The following is a 9,980-nucleotide window of genomic DNA, read 5'->3' on the forward strand; positions in this document are numbered from 1 at the left end:
CATTCACTTTGCGGGTCAAACACAAAGGAAAATGGCTAGAGCAGCTAAAACCTACAGTAGCGCTCGCATACTTCTGTGCTCTAGTAACAGAGCAGACTACCAACCTTACTTAACCAAATAAACACTCTAGTTAAATAAGTCATTTTCCCACAAAATAGATATGGCGAGAACCATTTTAGCAGGGATCCTTTATTCCAACAATGTACATTACATCAATGACATTAAAACAACCTCTTCTTTTCCCTAGTCAAATAAATAAACTGAGCACAGTATTAACCAGTAAGTTAACGATTACCATAATAAACATACATTAAACAAACAAACATCAAAATGGCAATATATATCACCCCCCTGGTTATATAAACTGGTATGTCCGCTGTTATCATAAGTGCGTTCCAGGTTACGAGCGCTACCTGAACGACCAGGACACAGCAGAAACAACAGGTAAGCACAAAACAATACAACAGTAAAATGCTGCATTATATGATGTTAAATGACCAATAAACATTCTGTAAAAACTACTAGACTCCTTGTGATTATTACACTTCAGCAAGTACACTTAACAGTAAACAGTTTATTTAAATGCATGTATGTCTTGTGAAGTTGCTAACGTCGATAGTCGAGGGTACTAACCAGTTAGACAGACGACTGGGACTAGTATAATGAAACGTTTCAAATAATATGCTAGAACAGTAATATTTAGCCCACACTGATGCGCTCTGAAATGGCACTCCGGTGATGACGTCATCGTAAAGGGTCGTCATCACAGGCACGTTTATAAACGCTACTTAAATGTCCTAATTGAACTTAGGCCTAATCCTGGCTTAATCTAAGCCCTGTCTGTGACACCGGACCTAAGTGTCCAAAACTAAGCAGGAGACACATTTGAAAGACATGTTAATACTAAGAGGAAAGCCCAATGACCACTTGTAATCGGATCAGCAGAAATCTAGTGGAAATAGGGACACACACAAAAAAAAAAGATTTTCCATGGAGTCCGATCCTTAAACAGACATTTTTCTTACAGTATCTTTAAAACATCTAAATAATTGACTTCTGTTTATAATTGACTAAACTTTGGATAAAGCTAAGGGCAACAAATTTTTGGTGGTCATATGTTAAAATGCTTGACTGTTACATCTTGGTGGACTGAAAAAGGAGCTCGGTGTCGTGAAAGTTAGAGAATGTCTTCATGTCTTCTTGGTAGGTGGTGGAAACTGATGATGGCACATACAATCACTTATTTAAATTTTCATAGACTAGTCATTTGATCAGCCACATTTATGTTGAAGGTGTCAGGACCATAATAAGACTGTATTACATACCTTCTCCCTTTGTGTTCTGTCATGCCCTCTCTCTTTTTAATGGAGGCAGACAGGCAGTCTGTGCAAAGGATTTTTTTTTCCATTATATGATGAATTGCTTGTGAGAGTTAGGAGTACAAACAAAATAAATTGTACATAACAGGTCAGTAGTAACCAGAGCCTGAGGTCACAACTACCTAATGTGGAGCAGCTATGAGAAACTCGAGAGCGTGTTTCATTTCACACCCTGCCAGGATATATGACCATGAGGTCCTGCTACCCATGAGGACAATTGCCCCTCATGACAATGTCACAGGCCGGCTCATAGCCTGTGGCAAAAATGAGGGGACACGAAAAACAGGTGTAGGTCAATCAAAAAGGTTTTCTTTATTGTAAACCAAAAAAAAAAAAGAAATGAGGTGTGAGAATGCCACAATGTAAGGTGTATGTAAAGTGCAGTGATGCGTGAATTTGTCTGTGTGAACATGACTGAGTGGAAACTAAGTAAAACTACAAAGGAACAAACAAAACAGGATCATACCTGGAGGAGCAGAGAAAGAGGGGAGAGTGGTTAGTGAGGCAGATTAAATACCCTGAGCCCAGGTGGCTTCAATCACTAACGACCCTCCTCTGCCTGCAGGAGGAACCGCCCATGCAAGGCAGAGGAGGGGCCGTGACACCCCCCCTCCTTAAAATGAGGGTCCCACCCTCAGCCCAAAATTGGGCACAACATACTTAAAACAATCCAAAGTTCCCCAAAAAGAATTTAAAAAAAGGATACCAGTCCCGGCTCCTAGCAGTCGCCCCGTGTCCCCTGGCTGACTGTCCGTCCCTCAAACTCAGCAGCCCTGGTACCTGGGGAGCAATTTAAGAGAAAGAGGCACAGACAGCCAGCAGGGGTCAGCATAGAGAAGAAATACAAACTATGTTAAAGGAGCATGGAACAGGGCATCAGCAATGATATTATCCTTACCACTAATGTGTCTAATATCGAGGTTGAATGGTTGCAAGAACAAACCCAACGCATCAGGTGCTGGTTGGGATTTTGCAGGGACTTAAGAAAAATGAGTGGGTTGTGGTCAGTGAACACAGTTAAAGGGGTCAAACCAGAACCAACACAGACATTGAAGTGCTGTAGAGCCCAAAGGAGCCCTAAAGCCTCCTTTTCAATTACAGAATAGTTTTGCTGATACTTATTACATTCCCAGGAGAAGAAACTGACTGGACACTCAACATTGTCATCATTTTCCTGGAGAAGCACAGCCCCAACACCGATTTGACTGGCGTCTTCCTGCAATTTGAAAGGTTTCCCAAAATTTGGTGCTGCCAACACGGGTGCCAAACACAAAAGAGCCTTAACTACATCAAATGCCTCTTGACACTGGGTGGACCAGATAAATTCAGCCTCGGCCTTCAACAGATTGGTCAGTGGGGACACTACTACCGAAAAGTTTTTACAGAAAGCACGGTAGTACCCCGCCATTCCCAGGAAGCCCATCAGTTCTTTCTTTGTGGAGGGCTGTGGGAACTGCTTCACAGCTTGGACCTTGGCTTCCACAGGACAGACAAAACCCTGACCAACAACCTTGCCTAGGTATGTGACAGTAGCTTTGGCAAACTCACACTTTGCCAAACTAATAGTCAACCGGGCCCAAACCTGTCTTTCGAACAGGGCTTGAACTCTCCGGACATGCTCCTCCCAGGAGTCTGAGAAGACAACCACGTCGTCCAAATACACGACACACCCTTCCAGACCGGAGACCACCCGATTCATCAGCCTCTGGAAGGTGTCTGGAACATTCCGCAAGTCGAAAGGCATCACTGTATAAGAGAACAAACCAGATGGAGTTATAAAGGCATCAATCTCACAAGATCTTTTGGTAAGGGGTACTTGCCAATATCCCTTTAAAGTAACAACATGTAACTTTTCAACCTTCATAACATATTTCCAAGACCCTTGTGATAGTACATCGACTTACAATAGGTTGAATGAGACGTCTGCCAGAGCCTGACGGGGTCTGTATCGCTTTTACTGGCACTATGTAACTTCGGGGTGCGGGTAGTAACCAGCCCTCAAAAAGAACTACAAAATTCGACTGCTTTACGGCATACGTCACTTTGCCCACCACTTCCTCAAATGTGGCCAACCAGCGCATTTGTTTTCGTACGTCTGTTTTCGTCATGGCTGAAGCAGCAGCGAAACGTAAGAAGTCCAAGGTTTTGTCGGAGTAGAGTCGGAAGAGGAAAAGGGAGAGTAATAAACAAAGTCAGGACGAGGATCAATATTGGTCGAGCGTTTGCTCGCTGGCGTTAGCTTATGGAGGAGGAGAGTTACCAGACCGATGCTGACTTGGCCGTCATGCTGTTGAACTAGTAAGTAACTGTAAATTGCTTGCATACTATCTTTAGTTTTTCTAATCTGTTGTCTGCCTGGCTACGTTATGGAAACTATCTGATCCTCCATTTATTTATCTTCATGAATCAGCTAGTAGATGAGCGAATTATCAATCTGGTAGCTAGTAAACACTAACATGGTAGTTTTAGATGGTTAGGATGCTATCGCTATCATTCTCGTTCAGATTTGAGCATTGCAATCGACATGCAAATCGCAAATGTTTGAGTTAAAATGTTTAGTCTACTAAACATGTATAAATTATGAAAGGGGGAAGATTAATAATATTATCATTGCCCATATGAAAAAAAACCTGCATGCTTCATATACAGTAACCGTAAATCATTTTACGACAGCGGTAATGGACAATTCCGCTTCCAACCTGTAGGGCGACCGCAGAGGAAAAGCTCCATGTTGTTGCTTTAAAGCAGGGGTGGGGAACGTTGATCCTGGAGGGCCATTGTCCTGCAGAGTTTAGCTCCAACCCTGAAAAAAACATTTGGCTGCCAGCAACTTCAGTAATCCTGAAGACATTGATTAGCTTCAGGTGTGTTTGATTAGGGTTGGAGCTAAACTCTGCAGGACAATGGCCCTCCAGGATCAACGTTCCCCACCCCTGCTTTAAAGGATCAAATTTGCTAACATACTTTGCTGACCCAACTTGATCAATACAGTCCTCCATCTTGGGAAGAGGGTAAAGGTCTGCTTTAGTAACATTGTTTACTTTTCTATAATTAGTGCAGGGTCTGAAAGTGGAATCAGACTTTTTGACAAGACAGGGTGAAGCTCAATTTGAACAACGTGGCTCAGCAATACCATTGTCCAACATATACTGCACCTCTGTTTCCAACTGCCGTCTCTTCTCCTCAGATACACGATAGAATCTCAGTTTGATAGGCTTAGCATCCCCAATGTCTATGTCATGCTCAATTAAGTGGGTTTGCGATGGGGTGTCAGAAAACAAAATGGGGTAGTTTCTGATAAGAGCTACCAATTCATCATGTTTCTCAGAGTCTAGGCTAAATGATCTACCAAAACCCCAAGGTTTTGCAAACTCTGGGAGTTTTTCAGCCGACCTTGTAAGACCTCATCCGAAACCATAACTACCTCCTCTTCTCCCCCCTCTACAAAGTTAAAGCCACAAGATGCAGTGACTGGAGTAGCAGTCAACGCTGACCTCACTGCTGGAGTGCCTTCAGTTTTGCTTAGAAAAATTGAAGGCATGATAACACGGGAATGATAACATTTTAACAGGTTCACATGGCACAATTTAAAGGACTTCCTATGACCAGGGGTTTCAATAAGATAGTTTGTATCTGACACTTTGCGCAACACAGTAAAAGGGCCAGAGTATTTTGCCTGAAAAGGTGAACTTACAAGAGGCAAAAGAGCGAGTACACAATCACCGGGACTAAACTCACGCAGCTCAGCCTGTCCTTCATGTCTCGGTTTCATTTTCTTTTGAGAACATTCTAGTTTTTCTTTCACCAGTTCACCAGCCCTATACAACTTCAGCCTAAAACTGTGTACATAGTCAATAAGGTTCTGAGGTTGTTCCTCAGGCAAACAACCATCCTGCAGCACTGCTAAAGGCCCACGCACCTTATAACCAAACAATAAGTTATTAGGGCTGAACCCAGTGCTTTCCTGCACTACTTCACAAGCAGCTAGTAGCAGCCAAGGTAACCCCTCCTCCCAATCTGCAGACAGTTCTGTACAGTATGCACAAAGCAAGGATTTTAAAGTTTAATGAAAACGTTCCAAAGCTCCCTGGCTCTGGGCATGGAACGCAGTACACTTGTTGTGTTTGACTTTAAGCTGTTTGAGAACCTGGGCAAATAAATGGGAGGTAAAGTTAGACCCCTGATCTGACTGGATGATTTTTGGAATCCCAAATGTTGAAATAATATTGAGTTAACGCTTTAACTACTGATTTTGAAGTTATGGTACGCAGTTGCTAGTTGCTTGACACATAACAGTTAATAAGTAGCTATGACCTGACTTGGACCGTGGTAAAGACCCAACACAATCGATAATAAGATGCTCAAAAGGTTGCCCTATGGCTGGTATTGGATATAAAAGTGCTGGCTTTATAACCTGGTTTGGCTTGCTTGTGCGCTGACACGTATGACAAGGTTTTATAAACTGAGCTACAATAACGGAGAATGCGATCATAAGTTTTACGAACACCCATATGACCTGCCACATCACCATTTGAAGTTTACAACACTTTATTTCGCAAAGTAGTAGGTACAGCTATTTGAAAAACTGGTTCTCCTAGACCCTGATCACGGTGTGGAACCCATTTCCTGACCAACAGCCCATCAAGAAGAAAATAACACTGAGCACTCCTCACCACTGAATCATGAACAACTTTATCAAACAGATCGGCCAAGGTAGTATCAGCCTTTTGCTCAGCCATCAATGAATCTCTAGAACTAGTCAACTGTTCTGGCAGGAGGCACTGAAGGTTGCTTCTTAAAGATGTTTAGTTTGCCATCTGCCCACACCTCACAACAAACAATTCTTATCTAATCTGATATGTTGGTATGATTTTCCCTGAAGATCATTGCTGTAGAAAATGCTAGTTTCTGCAAAACTTTAAGCATCTGCAAGCATAGCACTGATTATTTTTTATCTACTGTATGCTACTTTTAAGCTTTAACGTTTTTACTAAAATAACTGGTAAATATCAACTCTATTGTTAATATTTCTCATCACATTAAAATCACTTTAAATATTTGGACAAATGATATGCAACAGTCATACCCTGACTGATATTTTCTATTCATCTAGCCATTTATAGATCAGAATTATATGCGTTTCGATGCATGAATCATAGCTTGTGGTTAATGTTGAAAATGGAAAAATATATATTTATGTAAATAAGCACCTATAGGTTAAAATATTAATTATGAATGTGGGTTTGAAAACTTGATTTTTCTGTTGATATGCAATCTTGAATCACCTCTGAATAATCCTATTCTCTAATTAATTAGGCTATTCATGCTTCATCGTTGCTCTTTAAAACTTGCAGCCAATCAGATTATCCATCTTGGTTTTACTTCATGAATAAACATAAATAAACTGTTGAGTAGATATGCTCTCAAACACAGAGAAACTTTTTTTTTTTTAAACGGGGAAGCATTATTTTCCGTCTTTGTTGTAACATGTAATTGTGTCCCCTGTGTCCTGAGGCTGATGAGGCAGAGCTTTGGTGCAGTCATTCAGCATGACTGTCTCCTCTTGCTAATTAACTCAAATAGAGTTCTTTATAAACAACTTTGCTATGAATATTTTTACATGTTTTATGAAGGTCACCTTATTTGGAAAGTGGCCAATAACTAGACTAACTGACTGAGAAAACAAACTTAAAATCAGTGATCTGATCTGGACCACTTTTATGATATTTTCATGAATCTTTTGCATATTTTATTAAATTTGCATGTAATTTGATTGAAATTAAAAAATAAAATAAAATTCATTATAAATTCTATGGAATAGAGTATTCTTTAATATCCTTTTATATTCCAGGGAAGGAAAAAAATATACGGGCTCGGAATGACATGAGATGATTGAAATTGAATTTTTGGGCGAGTTATCACTTTAAAATAATTTAAAGGAAGGCCAAATGCCGCAGAAAATATTAGAAATTAGAAAACAATATCATAATTTGAAACCATGCAGAGGAATGTTCCTTAAAAGATATTTTGTGTAATAGACAACTATATATCTTAAATATATAACTGTATAGTATTACATGGTATAGAACTTTTTGCACTGAAAAGACTTACTCCAAACATATTTTAGTGCGTACTACAATTTATTCATCAAATTAACATATCATGAGAGTTATTAACAGAATAGCACTGGCTTTTTTTAAAAAGGTGTGTGGATGGTATATATAGAAAAGACACAGACAAGCATCATTTTTTCATATCAAAATCCCACAAAGTCCCATTGCCTATATTTTATTAAAATGCCATGTTGAATAAATCAAACAGAGCCACACAAACCATTGCCTTTGTTTAAAGAGCATGTGCTCTTTGATAATGAATGTTTGTTTGTCCTTTTAAAAACATGTTCACCGTGATGTTGTTCATGTTTAGGTTTGCCCATAACAATTAATGTTGAAAAAAGTGCAAGTAGTCTTTTATCACACCGACATGAGAAACCATATCTCACATTTAGCATGTGAGAGCTCCAGCTGAGATGAGCCCACAGGGGCCGGTTGCATAAACCTCTAAGACATCAAGTTAGACATCAAATTTTTTTCTTTAAGACCTTTATTCAGTTACATAAAAATAAAGATTAGCCTAAATTGATACCGAAAACTAAGACTGACTGCCCCTGACTAACTGCTAGTGGGTCATACTAGAACTTAAGACACTGTCTTAACATAATGGCTATGTTTATGCAACCGGCCCCAGGTCTCAGATCCTGTTTGTGTGAAGGGGCAGATGATTCAACATAACCCCTCTCAACGTGCAGCTCAGCCCCATCAGCTCAGTCAGAATGAATATATTTCACAATGGATTACAATGGTGCATGTGATGGGTCACGGTGTATACAGACACTTCAATATCGGATAGAAGGGGGTGGAGGCGAGTAACACAATATATAAGAAGTGTCTAATTTCGCAAAACTGGTCATTTCAAGAGGATTATGCTATCTGGTAATCATGCGGTGTTGACAATTTTAACATTCTGTACTTGTTGACTCATGCAGGATTTGAGAATTTTGTTTTCTTTTGTATACTGGTAAAACACCTCCTACAGAGGCAGGGATTTATAATATTCCAGGTTAAATGCCAGAAAAGCTATGGGGGCAGAGTTTGTGACACCACAGAAGACTCATCCCTCTAGAAAATTGAGAGAAAAATTGTGTTTACTGCATGGCATTCAATGGTTGAAAATGCAGCTCATAGGCTATATATTTGGTTACCTTTTAATATGCTCTACCAAAATGTGTATTATATTAACACGGAGTAGTTTAAACCAAAAAAATATATTCCATTACAATGTACAAAGCAGTCAGCAAAAAAACATGAACACTGCAATAGCAGTTAATGCAAGATTTAGTGGGTTCATACTGTTCAACTCTTCAGCTAACTAGGCTATACGTTACGCAGATTTCAAATTTTAAACATTATAGATAATACATAATCTCACAGACAAACAGAAAATATTTTTACTTGTTTGAGAAGCCGTACCAACTTCGGTTTCATGCCGAAATATTGTCTGCATCCGAAATCGCATACTTCCCCATAGTAGCGGAAAACAGCAGCCTATGTGACAAAGAAAAGAAGTACGTCTGAATTCACAGTACTCATAAAAGAGTAGGCAAGAAGTACGCGGATTAACTACGAGATTCTGAAGTGTGTGTACCATGGACACTTTACTATCCCATGATGAGGCCACAGGAATGGATTTATGAATGACAGTGAAACTGACGCTGGTAGGTCACGTGATAAAGGCAACATGGTGGATGTAGTACGTACCAGAGCGTACTTTTTTAGCGGTCGTAAAGCAATTCACTATTCAAAATAAGTACCTACTAAAAAAGTATGTGATTTCGGACGCAGCCTGACTTTCCTCGGCTTGAATGCTGGGATAATGAGAAGAATCAATTCATCAACATGATGTTTGTGTAACGTCTCCTATCAACTGCCTCACAGCGTTGGCACCATATTCTCTTACATTCACTGTATCATGTGCTGTCATTTGATAGGTCTGGGCATTACTTTTCTAGGTAAGAGATATAAACACGCACATCCTGTCATCCATTCTTCCCAACCACCAGGCTATTTGTGCATCTTCACAACTACACACAATATGACAACCACTAACAAACTCTTATCACAATGTAGGCCTATGGCATGACGTCTACCATCCCAAAAGATTATTATGGAAAGTTTTGTGTTTGAATCAAAAGTTGTTGTTTTTTCTTTTTCATTTGACTGAACTAATTATGGCTAAAATTAAACCTCACTACGAGAGCAGTTCAAAAGAACACAAATGGATGGTTCAAGCAAACATTTGGATTGTTTGAAGAGAATTGTGGCAAACCTTTTGAAATGTACACAGAAATGTCACTCAAGGTTTACTTTGTTTCAATGTGTGTTTTGAAGCTGTGTATTGAGTCTTTGTTTAATCACTGTACCGTGGAATTGATATTTCGTGTCGTCCCAGGCAGGCAGCTGTACAGATGGACAACGTTGGGTAGACATGCTGCTTCTCTCTCAGCTACTGCTGCATGATCAAGTCAACACTGCACCCTGGTGG

The 9,980-nt window shown here is 39.9% G+C and overlaps 1 long non-coding RNA gene across 2 annotated transcripts; it reads right to left on the reverse strand.

The window, feature by feature from the left end:
• Nucleotides 1–7,504: 7,504 nt before the first annotated feature.
• Nucleotides 7,505–9,965, reverse strand: LOC308692137. 2 transcript variants are annotated; one of them, XR_014030301.1, is made up of 3 exons: nucleotides 9,859–9,965; nucleotides 8,909–8,983; nucleotides 7,505–8,557 (listed from the first exon to the last, which is right to left on the reverse strand). It is a non-coding gene; the product is annotated as an uncharacterized lncRNA (long non-coding RNA). The 2 variants fall into 2 exon arrangements; XR_014030302.1 differs by having other exon boundaries at nucleotides 8,891–8,983; nucleotides 9,859–9,962.
• Between the last annotated feature and the right edge of the window lie 15 nt (nucleotides 9,966–9,980).

This window comes from Scardinius erythrophthalmus, assembly GCF_964197995.2.
Source record: "Scardinius erythrophthalmus genome assembly, chromosome: 6".
Lineage (NCBI taxonomy): Eukaryota > Metazoa > Chordata > Actinopteri > Cypriniformes > Leuciscidae > Scardinius > Scardinius erythrophthalmus.